Here is a 17,245-nt window from a genome sequence, read left to right as displayed (position 1 = left end):
CTAAGTGGGGTTTTGTTAATGATTGGCTAGGAGATTTCGAAGGAATTCCAGGATCACTATGCAGAAGAAAGAAATGGCAAACCACTATTGTTAGTCTCTTGCCTTGAAAACCCTACATGGTCGTGGTGGCCCATTATGCACAAGATGTCTGCTGCATGCCAGGGACAAATTTCCATTGCAGCAAGATTTCTTCTATGGATGTATTTCCCCAAGTCCTGCTTTCAATTTCCATTCTCCTCATGCAGAATGACACCACTTTAAGCACAACTTTAATTTCCTTCACTGTCAGAGTGGGGAAAATTTGCCAGTGTGCACAGCTTTATCCTGGACATTTTACCTCCACCCACCACCAGCCCCACCCGCTCCCTTTCACTTTCACACACACTTCTCCCTTCCTCATTTTCGGATTTGTTATTACTTCGATTTTTATTATTTATTGCACTGTTATATCAATATATTGCTATAAACAGAGAATCACTGCAAAATTGCTGTCTTTTATTGCATTTGATAACTTCCAAATGGCAAATCAGCCATTTCTCTCCTGCATGTATCTCCTGTGAGTGAGCGTGCGTGCGTGCGTGTGAGTAAGTGTGTGTGTTTGTGCATGTGTGTGTAGGGGGAGATATATCTGTTCTAGGACATGGTCCCCTTCTCCAGCAGAGTGTGGTCCAGGGAATTGCTTTGCCTCTTTCTGCATTTTTTTGAAGGGGGCTACAATATCAATATAATTGCAGTCACAGGTATAACTGCAATTTAAAGGGCTTTAACAAAGTCCTTTATCTAGCAAACACCAAATGTGATAAGATCTGTGCCTTTAAGAGGGAGTTGGTGGGCAGAGTTAAGAGAACCAGGAAACGTAAAAAGTCCTTTGACACATCAGCAAGCAAGCTGCAGAGCAAGCAGTGAATGCCTCCTCATGTGTAATCAGAGAAATGTGAGACCACACTACAGCCCCACTGTGCAGCTAAGAGCCGGAGGTAAGTGTTCCATGGATAATTGGCAAGTAAATCACCTGTGACTTGACAGTCAGACCTGGCCATGGATGATACATGCCATGGTCACCTCCAGGTTGGACTATTGCAACTTACTCAAGACAAGGCTGCCCTTGAGGCTGCTTTGGAAAATTCAGATTATACAGAATGTGGCTAGGCTATTAACCAATACATCGTGGTCATCTCATATTCAGCCAGTGCTCAAGCAGCTGCACTTAATGCCTATTGGTTTCCAAGTCAAGTTCAAGGTACTGGTTCTTACCTTTAAAGCCGTAAACAAACTGGTACTTTCCTACCTTTGGGACTGCCTTTAGCTATATGTCCCCCCAAAAATACTTTGTCCTACTCATGACCTACTAGTGGTGCTTGGCCCATGGGTTGCTTAACTGTTCTCAACAAGAACAAGAGCTTTTTCATTAGTAGCTCCTACCAAATGGAACTCTTATTCAGATGACATCTAGGTCCTATGGGATTTTTTTAAATAGCATAACTCTATTTTCACTGTTGTTATTTATTGATATGTTTGTTGAAGTGTCTTATATAACACAATAATTTTATATATAGTAAATATGTTTATATATAGTAATAATATTTATTGTGACCATTACACATATTTATGTAATATTTATTATCTATTGTAAATTACTTTTTAGAGGCTTAAAAATTCCCATATCTGGGCAGGCTTTACAATATTGCTGCTGATGAAGCAGATTTTACTCTGCGAAATGGGGGAGACCCACTTTGATTGTCCCACTTTGTTAATCTTTGGAACTTTGCACAGTCTCTGGAGACATTTACACTTATCTGGACTTACCTTATTGGACAGTTACTTTCATTCTCCAGTCACCTTGCCTTGGTTACTTTCTTCTACTGTGTGTTTGTGTTATATTTGCTCTGTGTCCGCTGTGTTATTGTGCTCTTTTATCCCCCATTTGTACCCTTTGCTATTTCATTTTTGACATTACAGTTATTTGCAAATTACATTGTAGCCTATAATGTGGCAGGTTTATTTGTTTTTGAATTGCAGGAATGTACTTTTGACACTCAGGGCAACATCAGCGGCTACAGGACTGCTTCCACACCAAGGATCTTTCATGTTTCATTCACCTGGTTGGTGCATTTTTCATGTTTGCACATGTTTTCATCCTCCATTTGTGCACAATTAACAGCCTGTTCCACAAAAAAACAAGGCTGTTTTCTGGGTAAACATTATGGGCGTGACTAATCTCTTGTGTCTGAAGGGGAAAAAGAGTAATCATGCTGATAGTTACTTTTTTGTGCTGAAGACTGCAAGGGGTCTGTCTCTTGCAGAAATCAACAGACAGGATTGTCTGCTTTTTAGACAGAAGGGAGGGGACTGTTGGAAGAGGAGGGTTTTTTAGTTTGTAAAAGTATTGTGTATTCCTATCTAGTGTTATTCATGTTTGTGGGTTGTTGTTTTTTTTAAAAAAAAGAATCACCCACAGCTCAGCCTGCCTTTAATTAAAAGGGGATAAAATTGTCAGAGGTGTTTGCACATTTTAAAAGAGTTTGTTGAAAAGATATTGCATTATTTTTATGCAGCTTTGCCCATGCTGGAAAAAACACACACCTTAAAACAGAAAATTCTGAGTGTCATAGGAGAACACAGCAGGGAAGTGTGATTTCACAAAGAATCACAACTAGACTAATCAGCAACTACAGAAAAAATCACAACTAGACCAATCAGCAACTACTTTGGGGTGGAAGCACCCAAGATCAGTAAACAGTTTTGTTTCCCTGATTATCAGAAAATGCTGCATTAGCTAAATTTGACAAGTCACTTCCTTGGCAGTGTGGCTGAAGACTCAAGATCAAGAAGATGTGGAAGATCATGGCTACTGTTTGTTGTAATGATAGCGGTGTGAAGTGACTTATTTGGCACTGGATTGGGTAGGCCATATATAAGGCTTCCTGGAACAACTCCAGATCTGTTAATATCACAAATTAAATGTCAGGAATTTAACAGAGCCTTTCTGCCTTCCAGCATTTCTCTCAAGCCATCTTAGCCCTGGGACCGTTCAAGAGAGCTGTCTGGGCTAATCACACAGTCTTTTTTGGAGAGAGGGAAAATTTAAATGGCTGCCAACAGTTATATTAGCCATACTGTGCTGTATGTATACTTATTTATTTAAACATTTCTATCCTGCCTTCTTGGTTTAAGGTGGCTTACAATAATTGCTAAAAACATTACAGCTAAAACCAATGATAAAATACAGTGACATTATGGAGCCTGGTGCAAAATCTGAGTTTTGCACGCACGCACGCACGCACGCACGCACACACACACACACACACACACACACACACCCATGGGCAGCCCCTGTGATGCTGGAATCCACCCCCAAACAGCATCACTTTCAATGGTGTTTAAACTAGGGAACTCAGATTCTCCTTTTCAATCCACCTTAAAGGGAGAATCTGGGGTCCCCAGTTAAAACAACATTGAAAGTGATGCTGTTTTGAGGTGGATTATCCCCCACTGTGAAACAGCATCACTTTCAATTTTTAAACTGGGGACCACAGATTCTCCCTTTAAATCCATGCCAAAGAGGGTGGATTTAAAAGGAGAATCTGGGGAAATTAGGGGGAAGCCTGCTGTCAGGGGTGCAATTGTTAAGCTAGCAGCATCAAACTTTCAGGGTATCTTTAGGAGACTCTCCTAATGATACCACCCAGGTTTGGTGAAGTTTGGTTCAGGGGGTCCAACGTTTTGGACCCTCAAAGCTTCTTTTGGCTCCCATTGGAAACAATGGGGGATGGGCACCCCATTTGGGAGCCCATAAATTTGGACCCCCTGAACCAAACCTCACCAAACCTGGGTGGTATCATCAGGATAGTTTCCCAACAAATCCCTGAAATTTTGGTGCTGCTAGCCTGAAAACGGGGCCCCTATAGGCCACAAACTGAAAAATACAAAATACAAAAAAAAATAACAGGGGGCAGAGTTTCTGACATGTAATGGGGGCTTGAACCTGAGAACCCCCCCCCCTTACCTACGTCTTTGTGCTCCCTCCTTAAAAGATGCCTCTAATACATCTCCTTTTTGTGTCCTTGAACAGACACCTTGCTATTCAGACAGATTCTGGGCTGCGCAGGATTCTTTTATTGTCAGACTAGTTTGATTCCTTTTGATTATTAATTTATTGCTACTAGCTAGCATTTTGTCTATCCTTTCCTGCTGGAAGGATACTAAAAGAAAAACATTTGAATGCTGGAATGGGGCATTTTGGAAAAGGGATTATTTTGTTTTTGTTTGGGATTCTTTGAGGATTAATTTCTGGTTTGTTTCAATCTTCTGCCTTCCCTTTTCAGTACTTCTGAGGAGTTAATTTGTTGATTTTTTTATTCTGGTTCATTTTCTTAGTTTGCTGGCTTTTCTGGTTTCTGGGCTACTTGTTTTGCACCATTTCTATAGGAGTGATTTGGGGTAATGTCGCATTTTTCATTGCTTAAGGTTGGATAGGTAGGCTGCCAACAAACCAACTACAATGCAACATGAATTTGCTCCAATTAAAAATTATTCTATGTCTCCACAACTCAACTGGCAGGAATATGGGTGGGTGCCTCATTAGACAGACACTCTGGAAGGACTACTTTCACTTGCTGTTACTAACAGTGCAATCCTATTGTCAGTTCCCCAATCACCACAAACCACTTGCAAGTTTTCAAGGATTTTATTGACAGACATGCAGGAACAAAAGGAAGACTTTTCTGGCGAAAATAATAATGAAAGCACACTCCCTACCCCCACATGGGAACAGAGAGTCAAAGAGAAGCCCAGCTTGGAGACCCATCCCAGCAGCAGAACTCTAAGACCAGACAGTGTAAATAGCATTGCACTTGAAAAAGTGAAAGACACTCCAGACAGCTCCCCCTCCCAACAAAGCCATCCTGACACCTATGTAGTTACAACAGTCTAAGCCCATTGAAATGAATGGGTTTAGACTGAAATATTAGGATTGCACTTTAATTTTTGTTTTAAAAATGCTGCTCCAGAATACTGCTGGCCAATTTTGTGCATTTCTCCATTTTTTTTGAGAGGATGGCTAGGGAAACCTTATTTAAGGGGTTGTAAAATTGGAACTCTTTGTCCAATTCACTTGAAACATGGCAAGTCTTTAGAAGAGAGGATGGACTAGGCCTCATTTTTTGATAAAGACCACTCAAACTGTTTTCCATGTTTGAAAAAAAAATGGCCAGATATTCAATTTGATCTTAATGAAAATGGAAATGGAATCTGATATGTCTTCATAATATGACAACATTTGCCTGCTTTATTCAGTTAAGCAAGAGTTAACTGCTGGAGTCACATGCCTAGAATCCAGTGGCGTAGAGTCAACAGGGCAGGGGAACGGGTTGCCCCGGGTGCATGCCGATGTGTGGGCATAGTGGGGCATGGCAGGGGTGTGCTGGGGAGTGGTGGGAGTGTGCCGGGACATGATGCAGGCGTGGCAGGGACTTAGGGCACACGCATGCCCTAGTTGCCATTCCCCTAACTCTGCCCCTGCTATAATCACATGAGCTTCTGGAAAGATCTTTCCTTTCTTCCTCCAACAAAAGAGGAGACTCAGACACACAGGCACAGATAGACTGCACAGACACCCAGAGTGAACACTTACATGGATAGAGTTTGTGGTTCCTGAATTTAGTGTAAATTCATTTGTTATCTGGAGAATTTCTACAAAACAACTCACTCGCAGCCCTGACCTATTATTTAGTCTGCTTGGTTTGTTTTTTTAAAAAAAATGCTGCTCCAGAATATTGGTGGCCATTTTGTGTATTTTCCCACTTTTCAGAGAGAATGGCTAGGGGCACTTTATTCAAGGGGTAGTAAAATTGGGCCTCTTTGTCTAATTCACTGGAAACATAAGTCTTTAGGGTAGACTAGATTCCCTGCTATTTTGAAAAAATCCACTCAGGTCATTTTCCAAGCTTTAAAAAAAATGGCCAGATATTCAATCTGATCTTTATAGAAATAGAATCTGACAAGGCTTCATAATATAACAACATTTTAAAGAATTCTTAAAGCCAATACACCTTTCCTTTCTTAAAACACATTACAGAATTAAAGCAAAAAAAATTCCAGCAGCAGTGGTCAGCAGTACAGGATAAGCTACTGAAGGGGGCACCTGTGTAAACTACATAGAAAATTGGAACTGGCCTCAGTTCCCCCTTTGATGGATTTTACCTCAATTTTTGTCATAACTTGTAGAGATGAATAACTTGAGAGAGAGATGATCTTGGTGAACTTCCCCTGAAAAATGAGTCATGTAATTTGCCATCTGTCACATCCTCTGTTTTCAGCTGTTAGTGACAAAATTACTTGTGAAATGTATGGAAATTGCTGACTCATAAGAGCATCCAGTCTGCTTCCCTATTTATTTATTTATGACATTTTTATGTTACCTCTTCAGTGTCCTGCTTGAGGCAGTTTACAATTAAAATCACCCCAATATTGAAAATAAGCCATTAGACAAAAGCAAATCTGTGTCAAAGCACTTCAAAATGTTTTACTAAACACCCTTGCAGTGCTCATATTTGAACTTGTTAGTATTAGAAACCACAACAAGCAAAATATAGAGAAAGCATGATAAACTCAACATGGACATAGAAAAGACCTGCTTTTACATCTTACAATTGCGTGCAGATGTACGGAGGTTCGCTCCATTGACCACTGACACATTATTTCGTTGGAATAGGAATTGGTCGCAGCCTGTTTAGTAATAACCGCATAACACTATAGGAGGCTGGGTGAGCATAACGGAGCACATCCTGGCCCCCAGGCAGCGAACGCTGAACCTGGTTAGCAGGGGCAGCCCCAGCTGACCCCCCCCCCAGGCCCTTTGGGCAGCAACTACTGCCCAGCACATCGGCCAAGGGGAACATGGAACAGAAAGTTACTAGGTGCCACTTGAGAACGTACCCATTTAGTGACACCCCTTCCTGCCGGGTAGCGAGTTCTCAGCATGGCCCCCAGGCGTGCACAATCAAGCCCACCACTACCACAGACCTGTTATTGAAGTCCCCACCATGGGAAGGTCTGACATGCAAGCTCTGTCTTCCTGATAAGGATGTTCTCCTATGCCTTAAAACCGCCCAAGCTGTGACAAAGAATTTACAAAGCACCATAACATTTGAACCAAAAACATTAAACGTAGGGTGGGAGGGTGGATCCACTCACTGGCTGGCCTTGGAAAGAGGCTGAGTCAACCAGGCGCTGCCCTTTATAGGCGCACCCAGCTCCCCTCTTCACATGACGGTCCCCTGTCATGTGCCTTGTGCCAATCAGCAGCAGGGAGGAGGGCAGTCGCTCACTCCTCCCCTGCCGCAACAGCGCCCCAGACTGATTCTTGGGGCACGTTTTTTAACTATATACATGGTAAATAGAAATAATCTTACAAGGGTTATTGCAGTATTTCAACACCAGATTCTCCTGTCCGCACAGGAAACTTTAAGAACTGGACTACAACAGCACAACATGCAGTTCAGTTCAGCTTATTTGGATACAAGATCAGTTCAAAAAGTACCAGTGGAAACTATGACATATAATTCCAACACCAAGAAAAAAAAGAGTTGTATGTGTCATTATAAATAAGATGCACCTGAATAACCAGGGGCAGCCATTGCTGCCGTGGTGAGCAACGCAGCAAGATAATGGGCATGCATGGCCTGGCGGGCAGTCATAGCCACCAGGGCAGTGCAATGATTGGCTCCCACCCAAAAAGGCGGGAGGGAGCCTGGGTACATATCTAGGCCTTCCCCGGGTCCGGGCTCTTCCAGTGGCCGAGAACCAACAAGGCGTGGTCCGTCGGTGTTTGGCGTCTACCAGCTGTAAGGGCCCGGGGAAGGAGACAGCCTTTTCTTTCCTTTCCTTTCTTAGCTGAATTTCCTTCTTTCCTTCCTGGCCCTCCTCCCTTCTCTCAAGTTTTCAACCTTTTCTTTCCTTTCACCTCTTCTGGGCGGTCTACATGGTCGGCAGCTTTTTTGGAGTGGCTTCGCGGCGTTATCCAGACAGGGGCTGCAGCCTACTGGGGATGGTTTCTCTTCTGGCTTCTGCATCCCATGTACCAAGGGCTCCAAGGAGGGGCTTCTACCAAGCCAACAATCTAAAAATCTATTCGTCCTTGATCTCCCTGGAGTGGTGGCTGATAAGCTCAACAAAGGAAATCCAGGGCCGTCGCCGCGTGCGCAGCCCACTTTCAGTCACCCTCCTCTCCCCAGCCTCAGGGTCTCCCCAGTGGCATCGTGCCTGAGAAAACCCGGGGAGTTTGGCTTGAATTCAGCAGCACCTCTCCCCACCCCCCCGGGCGATTCTCCTCGTGTGAATCTGTTTCATTGACCCAGAGGTTTGTTGGGTCCGTTAAGCTTCACCTGGGCCGAAGCCATCCCTCTGCATCAGGCAAGCGGGTCGGCAGAGGCATCCCCTATAAAGTGTGACATTCAGTCCACCTTCCGGCTCCTGCCCATTTCCCCTGTGGACTCCCCGAGCTGCTGGGCATCCACTTGCAAGGCAATTGGTATGTGGACAAGGCCATGCCCATGGGCTGCTCTTTTGCCTGTCACCGCCTTTGAGACTTTCGGCACTTCTCTCCTTGAATGGGTTTTCTAGGCAGGAGTTGCCCTCCGGTTTTGGTGACCCAGCCACCTTGATAGCGCCAGATTTCTTGTTGCTCGGCAGGCAGGGCACCCGGCGGGGAGTGTGAGCTGGCTCTTCAGGCTTTCCAGGTCCTTGGCGCCCGAGGTTGGGGGTCCCATGGCTCCCAACAGAGACGGAGGGCGCCGCCACTGCCCCTTCAGCTACCTGGGCATTCACCTGGACTGGTCCAGGCAAACCGTTAGTTTCACTCGGCTGACAAGCTTACAGCCCCTTTCAGCCCTGCTCCAGTCCGTTTCTCCTCCTCCCGAAAATTCAAGTGCGCCTAGATTAGTCCTTACTCGGCCACCCTCAATTTTAGCTTGCAGGGTGTTGGCCCCGGGCAGGGCACCTGCTCCCGGGCTGGCCGAGGTCCCTTGTCGGGCTGCAAGTCCCCCTGACCATCATCCCGGGAGGTCTCCGGAGGCATGAAAGAAGACCTAGCGAGGTCCTGGATTTGTCCCTTCATCCGAAACTTCAATTGGCATCTCTTTGTGGCAATCAGCTTTGGAACCCTGGCCTGGAGTTGCAGGTGCACTCCCCAGTGCCTCAGGGGCTTTGGTTTTGGTGTGTGTTCTTCGGGGGGTCAGTGGGCAGAGCGCCGTGCTTTAGCTAGAGTAGCTGCAGCGCAGGGAGCATCACCAGGGATCCCACTTTTCTGGAGCTGTTTCCCCATCCTGGTGGCGTGTGCACACATTTAGCACAACCTCACAGCTTAACAAGCCTTGGGTGCTTTTCTTCTGAATGCTTTTACAACCAGGCAGTGAAAGTGCGTGTGGTAAACAGACAGTGGTCGAGCAAATCGCGGCTTCGGGTCATGCGCCCTGGATTACGTAATTTGGTTCTCACCTGCCTCACTCATAACATCTCTTTCACAGCTACTTTTGTTCCAGGTTTGCAGAATGAGATTACTGATGCCTTATCTCGTAGCAGGTGGATTCGTTTCAGCGCCCTGGCCCCTGGGAGGCGAGCCGTTCCGGCGGCACAGTGCAGCGTCCCTCTGGAACCTTGGCAGCGAGGCGTCATCACAGGTGTTTTGAACTTCGTTGGCACCGGCCACATGCAGGCAATGCTGGCCGGGCCGTGCCGCTTGTTCCTGAGCATGCGCTTCTGCGATCCTCGAGCGCCAGGGTCTGGCGGTGGGGTGGACACTGGCCTCCTCCCTCGAGTATTTGGTCCGGCTCATGGGCCGGGGGGATGCACCAGCACTCATGGGGAGGTGCACCTGGCGGGCATAAGCTTTCTACTGCAAGGTTCAGTTTTCCCTGGCGTCACTGAGGCGTTTGTAGTCCATACGCCTAGTGGCTACAGGTGGCGTGGTGGGCACCAGACAGAGGGGACCTCGAGCCTTCAGTCACCAAGGAGGTGTTGAGGGCGGTCACTGGGGTGCTACCTGCAAGGCGGAGTGTCGCTTAGTGCCTGTGGCGCTTGCTTGCGCCGCCGCCCTTCCACCTGGCACTGCGGGGCTTTCAGGCCTGGGGAACTGAGTAAGCCTACCAGGGATGCGACCTTCCAGCAATCAGCTGCAAAGGGAACACTCTGCGTCTAATAGGGACATGGTCCTACGCTTTAGCTGGCCCATTCTAAGTCCGGACCAAGAGGGCAGCGGGGCTTGGGTCACCATGCCAGCTCCTGCAGGCTAATGCAGCCACCTGCCCCTCCCCCGCAGTGAGTGCGGCTACCCGGCTGGGCCTCGGGTGGGTGGCATGCTCTTGGTGCCGCAGGGATGGGTCCCCTCACCCAGGTTCCAAATGCTGGCGGTGTTCCGGGGCATGCCCGGCTCAAGCCGGGCTACTGGCAGCGAGGAGTTCGGCCTGCACTACCACCGTTCCAGGAGTGGGAGGGCCGCCCGCGGCCGTGTAATAGAAGGTGCAGGGTCCCCGGAGGAGGATATCCTCGCAGAATGGTGGGCGGAGTGGCGGTGGGGAGGGCCTTTCGGGCGTGCATCTAGCCTCAACACCTGACTTGTTGATTTCCCTCCTCCCAGTGCCTCCAGGACGCCGCGAGACTGTCTGCTCGGCAGGTGTGGGTCATGGGGCACAGCCTAGTCAACAGAGTGGGGACTACATGCCACGCAATTCCAGTGGGGCCGGCATCTCTCGGGACTCGAGAGCACGTAAGAATTTCTAGTTGGGGCAGGGGCACATGCTTTAGCATGAGCTAGAAGCCCAAGATCATTGAATACACACCAGCTGGCTACACGGACCTCCTGGTCATCCAACCTTGGGAGGAAGATCTCCCTGCCAGGTCCGGGCCTTGACCTGCGTTCACGGTAGCCCGCCACGCTCAGGAGCTTGCCGACACCCGGCCTAACATGACCTTGGTTTGGTCAGGGCCGGGTGCAGCCCGGGCCGTGTGGGCCGGGCGTTGGATCCCCTATACAGTGGACAGGGCCTGCAGAAAAGTCAATAGGCGGCCGCCAGGTGGTGCTTTTCCCTCGGGGAGTGGTGCGGAACACTCCGGCTGGAGGCGTCATGTGGACCTTTTCGAGCCCGGGATGGCGTCTGCCTGTCCAATGGGGCATGGACTTGTAGCTTCCAGTCAGTTCCAGTTTACCCGCGCCGTCCGGTGGTTAAGATAGAGACAGGCTCAGGCTTGGGGAGCTTGGTGAGCTGGGGTGGGCAGCTGCGTGGCGGGGTTTGCAAGCGGTGGCAGCACATCTGGGAGAGAGAGCGAGCCTTCCGGCTGGAGCTCCCAGGCTTAAGCCCTATGAGGGGGGCCGGGGGGGGGGGGTGGGGGCGGGCAGGCTGGCAGGCGGCGGCAGGCCGGGGCAGCTGCCTGACACCAGGGAGTGGGGTTGGGTTGGGCCATTGGGCGGCCATGGGCTTAGCCGGTGCCGACACCCCAACAACCGCGGAGGAAGGCGGGCTGGGGCGGCCTTGGGGGGCTCAACCCGGTGCCTCCCTCCCAGCAGGAAATGGGAAGTGTGGAAACATTTAGAATTATGATCTGCCCGCTTCCCGCCAGTTCCATTCATTGGGATGTGATGTCGCGACCGTTTGCAGCCAGCTCTGATGTAAGTAGTTCTTGTTTATATGTTTGTTGTTGTATGCAGCGGGCTGCGGCCCATTCCTTTCCAACCTGTCGTTGTGGTGTACTTATTGTGACGAGGGGAGTCTCACCATCTACAGCAAATAAGATGCACCCTGAATAACCAAGGGGCAGCCATTGCTGCCGTGGTGGTATGTAACAAAGATAATGGGCATGCATGGCCTGGCTGACTACAACTGCAGAACCGGGTGCAATGATTGGCTCCCACCAAAAGGCGGGAGGAGCCTGGGTATATCTAGGCGCCTTCCCGGTCCAGCGCCCTTCCAGCGAGAACCAGCAGGCGTGGCCACCACACCCTCTCCCTGTAAATTAGAGGGTTGGCCCGGGATTTTTTTAGACCGTTATAGCCGCCCAGTCCCACAGGGTTTACTAGCGGTGTAGCACATCTGGGAAGAGCGAGCCTTCCGGCTGGGGCTCAGGTTGCGCCCTATGAGGGCCGGGGGGCGGGCAGGCTAGCTGGCAGGCCGGCAGGCGGGCCACTGCCCGGCACCCAGAAGGAGTGGGGTTGGGTTGGAGCGTTAAGTGACCCAGCTAGGCTTAGCGGTGCCTGACACCCCAGCAAAGAAGCACAGGAGGAGGAAGGCGGGCTGGGGAGTGACCTTGGGAGGCTCAGCGGTGCCGATCTCCCTCAGCAGGAAGTGAGGAAGTGTGGAAGCATTCAGAATTATGATCTCTGGGCTTCCATATTCCCATTCATTGGGATGTGATGTGCGACCAGTTTGCAGCCCAGCTCTGATGTAAATAGTTCTTGTTTATATGTTTGTTGTTTAATAAGCGAGACTGCGGCCCATTCCTTTCCAGCCTGTCGTTGTGGTGTACTTATTGAGCGAGGGAGTCTCACCATCTACAGCAATCTAAAATGTCAAACTTTTCACGCACATTTCACAATAGAAGAGAGAAATAATAGGGTTGCACCAGTTACAGGCTAATGGTGTGAAATAAGAAAAATATTTTAATTAGATAAAATTCCCTACGCATTTTCCCAAATAAGCTTCTTCAGATTCCTCAGGGGAATCTGTTATTCATGCAGTGGTATAAATTCAGTAGCTGATTGCCAATGGTAAATTAGTAAAATCTATCATTAAAGATAAAATTATTAAACATGTAGAAAAGCAAGACCTGCTGAGAAAGAGTCAGCATGGCTTTTTTGCAGAGGCAAATCCTGTCTGTACAAACTAACTAGAATTCTTTTGAAGGTGTAAACGGGCATGTGGATGAGGGGAACCAAGTGGACATTTGTTCACTACTTGGTTCCAAAGGTTGCTGTTGATGTTCCTCACCGAGTTCCTCACTGAGAAAACTCAGCAATCAAGGAATAAGAGGAGAAGTCCTATGGCAGTGGTGGCGAACCTTTGGCACTCCTGATGTTATGGACTACAATTCCCATCAGCCCCTTCCAGCATGGCCAGTGTAGGTCGCTGGAAGGGGCTGATCAACAATCCTGTAGTCAGGAACATCTGTGTAAAGGCTCAACACCATGGTCCTCAATCGGTATGGATTAAAAAACTGGATTAAAAGAAACAGGAAACCAAAGGTGTGGGTGTAAAAATGGGAAGTTCTCACAATTTGAGAGATGGTGGGAATTGAGGTGTCCCCTCAGGGGATCCCGTTTTGGGACCAGTGCTCACTTTAACCTATTCATAAATGACCTGGAAGTAGGGGGGTGGGTAGCTGTGGTGGCCAAGTTTGCAGATGATAATGCAGGAGAATTATGTAGGGTGGTGAGAACCACAAAGGATTCACCGAAGAGCTCCAAACAGACACCTTGATAGGAGAATTAGGTGAGTGGGCTAAGAAATGGCAAATTACCAGTTCAATGTATGCAAAAAATGCAAAAGTTATGCAGCAATACTGGGGCAAAATCCAAACTTCACATACAAACTACAAGCGGGTCAGTTACTATCCAGTCACAGACCAGGAAGAGAGAGAGAGGGATTTAAGTCTTAGGTTGATAGTTCCATGGGAATGTCAACTTCTAATGCATAACTGACTGTAAAAAAGACAGAGCTATGCTGGGGATCATTAGGAAAGGAATTGGGAATAAAACTGCACAAAGATTGTCATGCCCTTATATAGAAAACGGTGGTCGACAGCATAGGTACTGTGTGTCCAGTTCTGGTCAGCCGCATCTCAAAAGGATATTGAAAAGTGCAAAGGAGGCAACCAGGATGATTGAGGGACTAAGGGGAAGCACCTTCCTGAGGAGAGGCTGCAGCGTTTAGGACTCTTTAGTTTGGAGAGGAGGCGGCTGAGGGGGGATATGATTGAAGTCTATAAAATTATGCATGGGGTAGAAAATGTTGACAGAGAGAAATTTTTCTCTCTTTCTCCACGAAAGTACTAGAACCAGGGGGCATTCATTGAAAATGCTGGGGAAAAGAATTAGGACTAATAAAAGGAAACACTTCTTCACGCAACGTGTGATTGGTGTTTGGAATATGCTGCTACAGGAGGTGGTGATGGCCACTAACCTGGATAGCTTTAAAAGGGGCTTGGACAGATTTATGGAGGAGAAGTCGATTTATGGCTACCAATCTTGATCCTCTTTGATCTCAGATTGCAAATGCCTTAACAGACCAGGTGCTCAGGAGCAACAGCCACAGAAGGCCATTGCTTTCACATCTTGCATGTGAGCTCCCAAAGGCACCTGGTGGGCCACTGCGAGTAGCAGAGAGCTGGACTAGATGGACTCTGGTCTGATCCAGCTGGCTTGTTCTTATGTTCTTATGTATCTAGAATGGCCTTTCTTGCTATTGAACTTATACTTTTCTTTGAAAAACCACTGCAAGACTGAGGCCTCTTCCACACAGCAAATGTAAAACAGGTTGCAGTCAGTTTAAAGTAACCTGTTTTTCTCTTTTTGCATTCACATGCATCCATTCAGGCAGCGATTGAAGCCCATGGAAACAATCCAGGTTGCTGTTGTGCCTTCACATGGGGATGAGTCTCTTTTTCCAATTTACTTCCCACCAATGCGTGGCTACACAGGCAGGCACAAATGAACCCCCACAGCCATGCTGATGTCTCACCATACGACCATCTGCACCTCCGTAGCTACGCAAATGTAAGCTGTGAAATTTTTTAAAAAGGAAAATGGAGGCAAATAAAGTGCCTCCTGCCTGCCGTTCGCTCACGAGTGGCTGCAACTCTGAATTTTTAATAAGACTCTCTAATAGCACAATTCACCAAAAACCTGGTTTGGGGAAAATAATATGGGGCATACTTGTTTTAGGGGCAGGATCTGTGCAAAGTTCCCCCCAAAAATTGGTTTTTAACTGTTGTACCCCTGTGTTTATTGGCCCATGTGGAATGGGCCTAACAGATTCCCTTGAAGAAGCCACTCTGGAGAAACATATAGGGAATAATATCTGAGTAATAAAATATACATTTTACCTATTTTGTACCATTGACCTTAGTTTTATTTTTTATCTTACAGTACAGAGGCCAATTATGTAGAAGAGATTCCAACCATCTACTGGCCAGGTTGCACATGCCACTTTCCAATTGCACTTTGAAGCTGGATTTAGCATAATGCAGGTGTAATAGGAAATCCACTTTCAAACAATTATGAAAGTGGATTGAAAGAAAATTATTCTGCATGTGCGAAAGGGGCCTAAGTATGTTATATTGCAGTAAACTGATAAGTACAAGAACCATTCCCAAAATTTAAAAGCCAGTTAGAGTGGGTGTGGGTCATTCACAACTCTTGATAATCAGCAAATATTGAGTCTGATTAGTGGAAATAATTCTGTAAGGAAGGACTATTATTTTTTGTAATGAACTAATCTTCCAAAGTCCTAATAATTTCAGTTCTGAGAATATCCAGTCTCTATTTTTAAACAATCCAACTCAGTAGGTTCTCCTTTCCAAAATGTTGGCTTAGTATTTCAAGTCTATTGCCAGATGTCCAGGTAGGCTAAAATGCTCTCCCACTGGTTTCCAAGGATTTGATTTGTGTCAGTTTATTCTTTTAGATACAGACTTTGGCCACTTTGGCCAATGTAAATGGTAGAAGAGAATCGCTGGTCCATGACAACATGCATCACATCATAAGATTTGTAGTGAGTATGCTACTGCCTGAGTTTCTACCCCCATCAGATAGATATTTGTTGCTAGTAAGTAGTTACCACCTCCTCTCCCCCAGGCCTGTGAGGGGAAAGCATAATCTTTCAGGACAGGCAACAGATTTTTGATGATGTCCTGGGCAGGTTTTAGGTATGCTCCTGTCAATCCTGTAGTTTTCCCTGCTGTGCCTCTCCTGTAAAAGGCAAATCCATGGACCAATTTACAAACTAGATTCATGTTAAAATGCCCTTAGAATTTTGAAAGCACGTGAAGTACCAAGCCTTCAGCATAAATGGTTTGTGGATTTCAGCCTTATTAAAATAGACAGATTAATTCTAGATCAGAATTTGTGGAAAGTATCACTTGATATGGCAACTGTAGTCCAAATGAAAAGTGCATCAATGAAAAGAAAATCTAAATAATAAAAACTGTAGCTATGCATCTCTAGTTCCAAACCACCAAGACTGCTTTCATCATACATTAAAGGCATTAACTGTTTCTTCAGTTGTCAGAGGGTATTCTTCCTGACATCTGTAAATTAGACTTTTAGCAATGAGCTGCTTCAAAGGATAAAGGGATATCTGATTGCTCATCTGCTTTACATAATTGATTAATTAATGTTCTCACTAATTAAGTCCTGTGAAATGAGTTTCCCAACACCAACTATGAACAGGAATTAAACTAAACTGTCAAAAACTGACATCCTCTGTGCAGCAACAGATAGTGCCAAAGCAAAGTACCCTTCCTGATGAAACTTGGTATAGTATCATCATACTGATCAAAACCAACAGGACCAAAATGACCCATCATCAGGACTTCCATTAGCAGCCTTTGAGACAAGCTGCACACAAGCCACTAATATAATCCCATGTCTGCAACACTCCTCATTGGCCCAACTCTTCATTGGCCCAACAAACCCCTCCTCATTGGCCCAACTCCTCATTGGCCCAACAAACTCTCAGCTCACAGTGACACCCCCCCCCAGGTCCATAACCCCCCCCCCCCCCCATTTTTTCTCTTTTGCATAGGTCCTCTAGGGCTACTGGGCACTTACTAGTTCAATATGACAAAGAAATTTTTAAAAAAAATCCTTTTGAAAATGGAGGACAAAGGGGAGGAAAAAATAGCTGAAGGGCAGGTTGGGCGTGAATAAGGGTGGGGTGTTTGGTGGTTCTGATGCCTGTCACTATCCCCTCTGACCAGCTTAGCGAATTGGACTTCGTCTTAAGCCAAACAGTCTGGTAAACCAAGTCCATCTGCTGAGGAAGACCAACAGGAGCAGAGAGAGCATAACATGGCAGAGGCAGACTCACAGCTGTAAGGTTTCCAACACTGCCTATGCAAATTCTGGGAGGCTTGAGGAATGGTTCTTCTTGATGAAGATCTAGGAATTTGACCTCTTGATGAAGATCTAGGAATTTCTGCTATTTTTTGTGGAAAAGACCAGAGAGACTAGTGGAAATTTACTAGTGGATACTCTTAG

This window comes from Sphaerodactylus townsendi, linkage group LG03 (assembly GCF_021028975.2).
Source record: "Sphaerodactylus townsendi isolate TG3544 linkage group LG03, MPM_Stown_v2.3, whole genome shotgun sequence".
NCBI classification, from domain to species: domain Eukaryota; kingdom Metazoa; phylum Chordata; class Lepidosauria; order Squamata; family Sphaerodactylidae; genus Sphaerodactylus; species Sphaerodactylus townsendi.
This window is presented reverse-complemented; position numbering follows the sequence as displayed.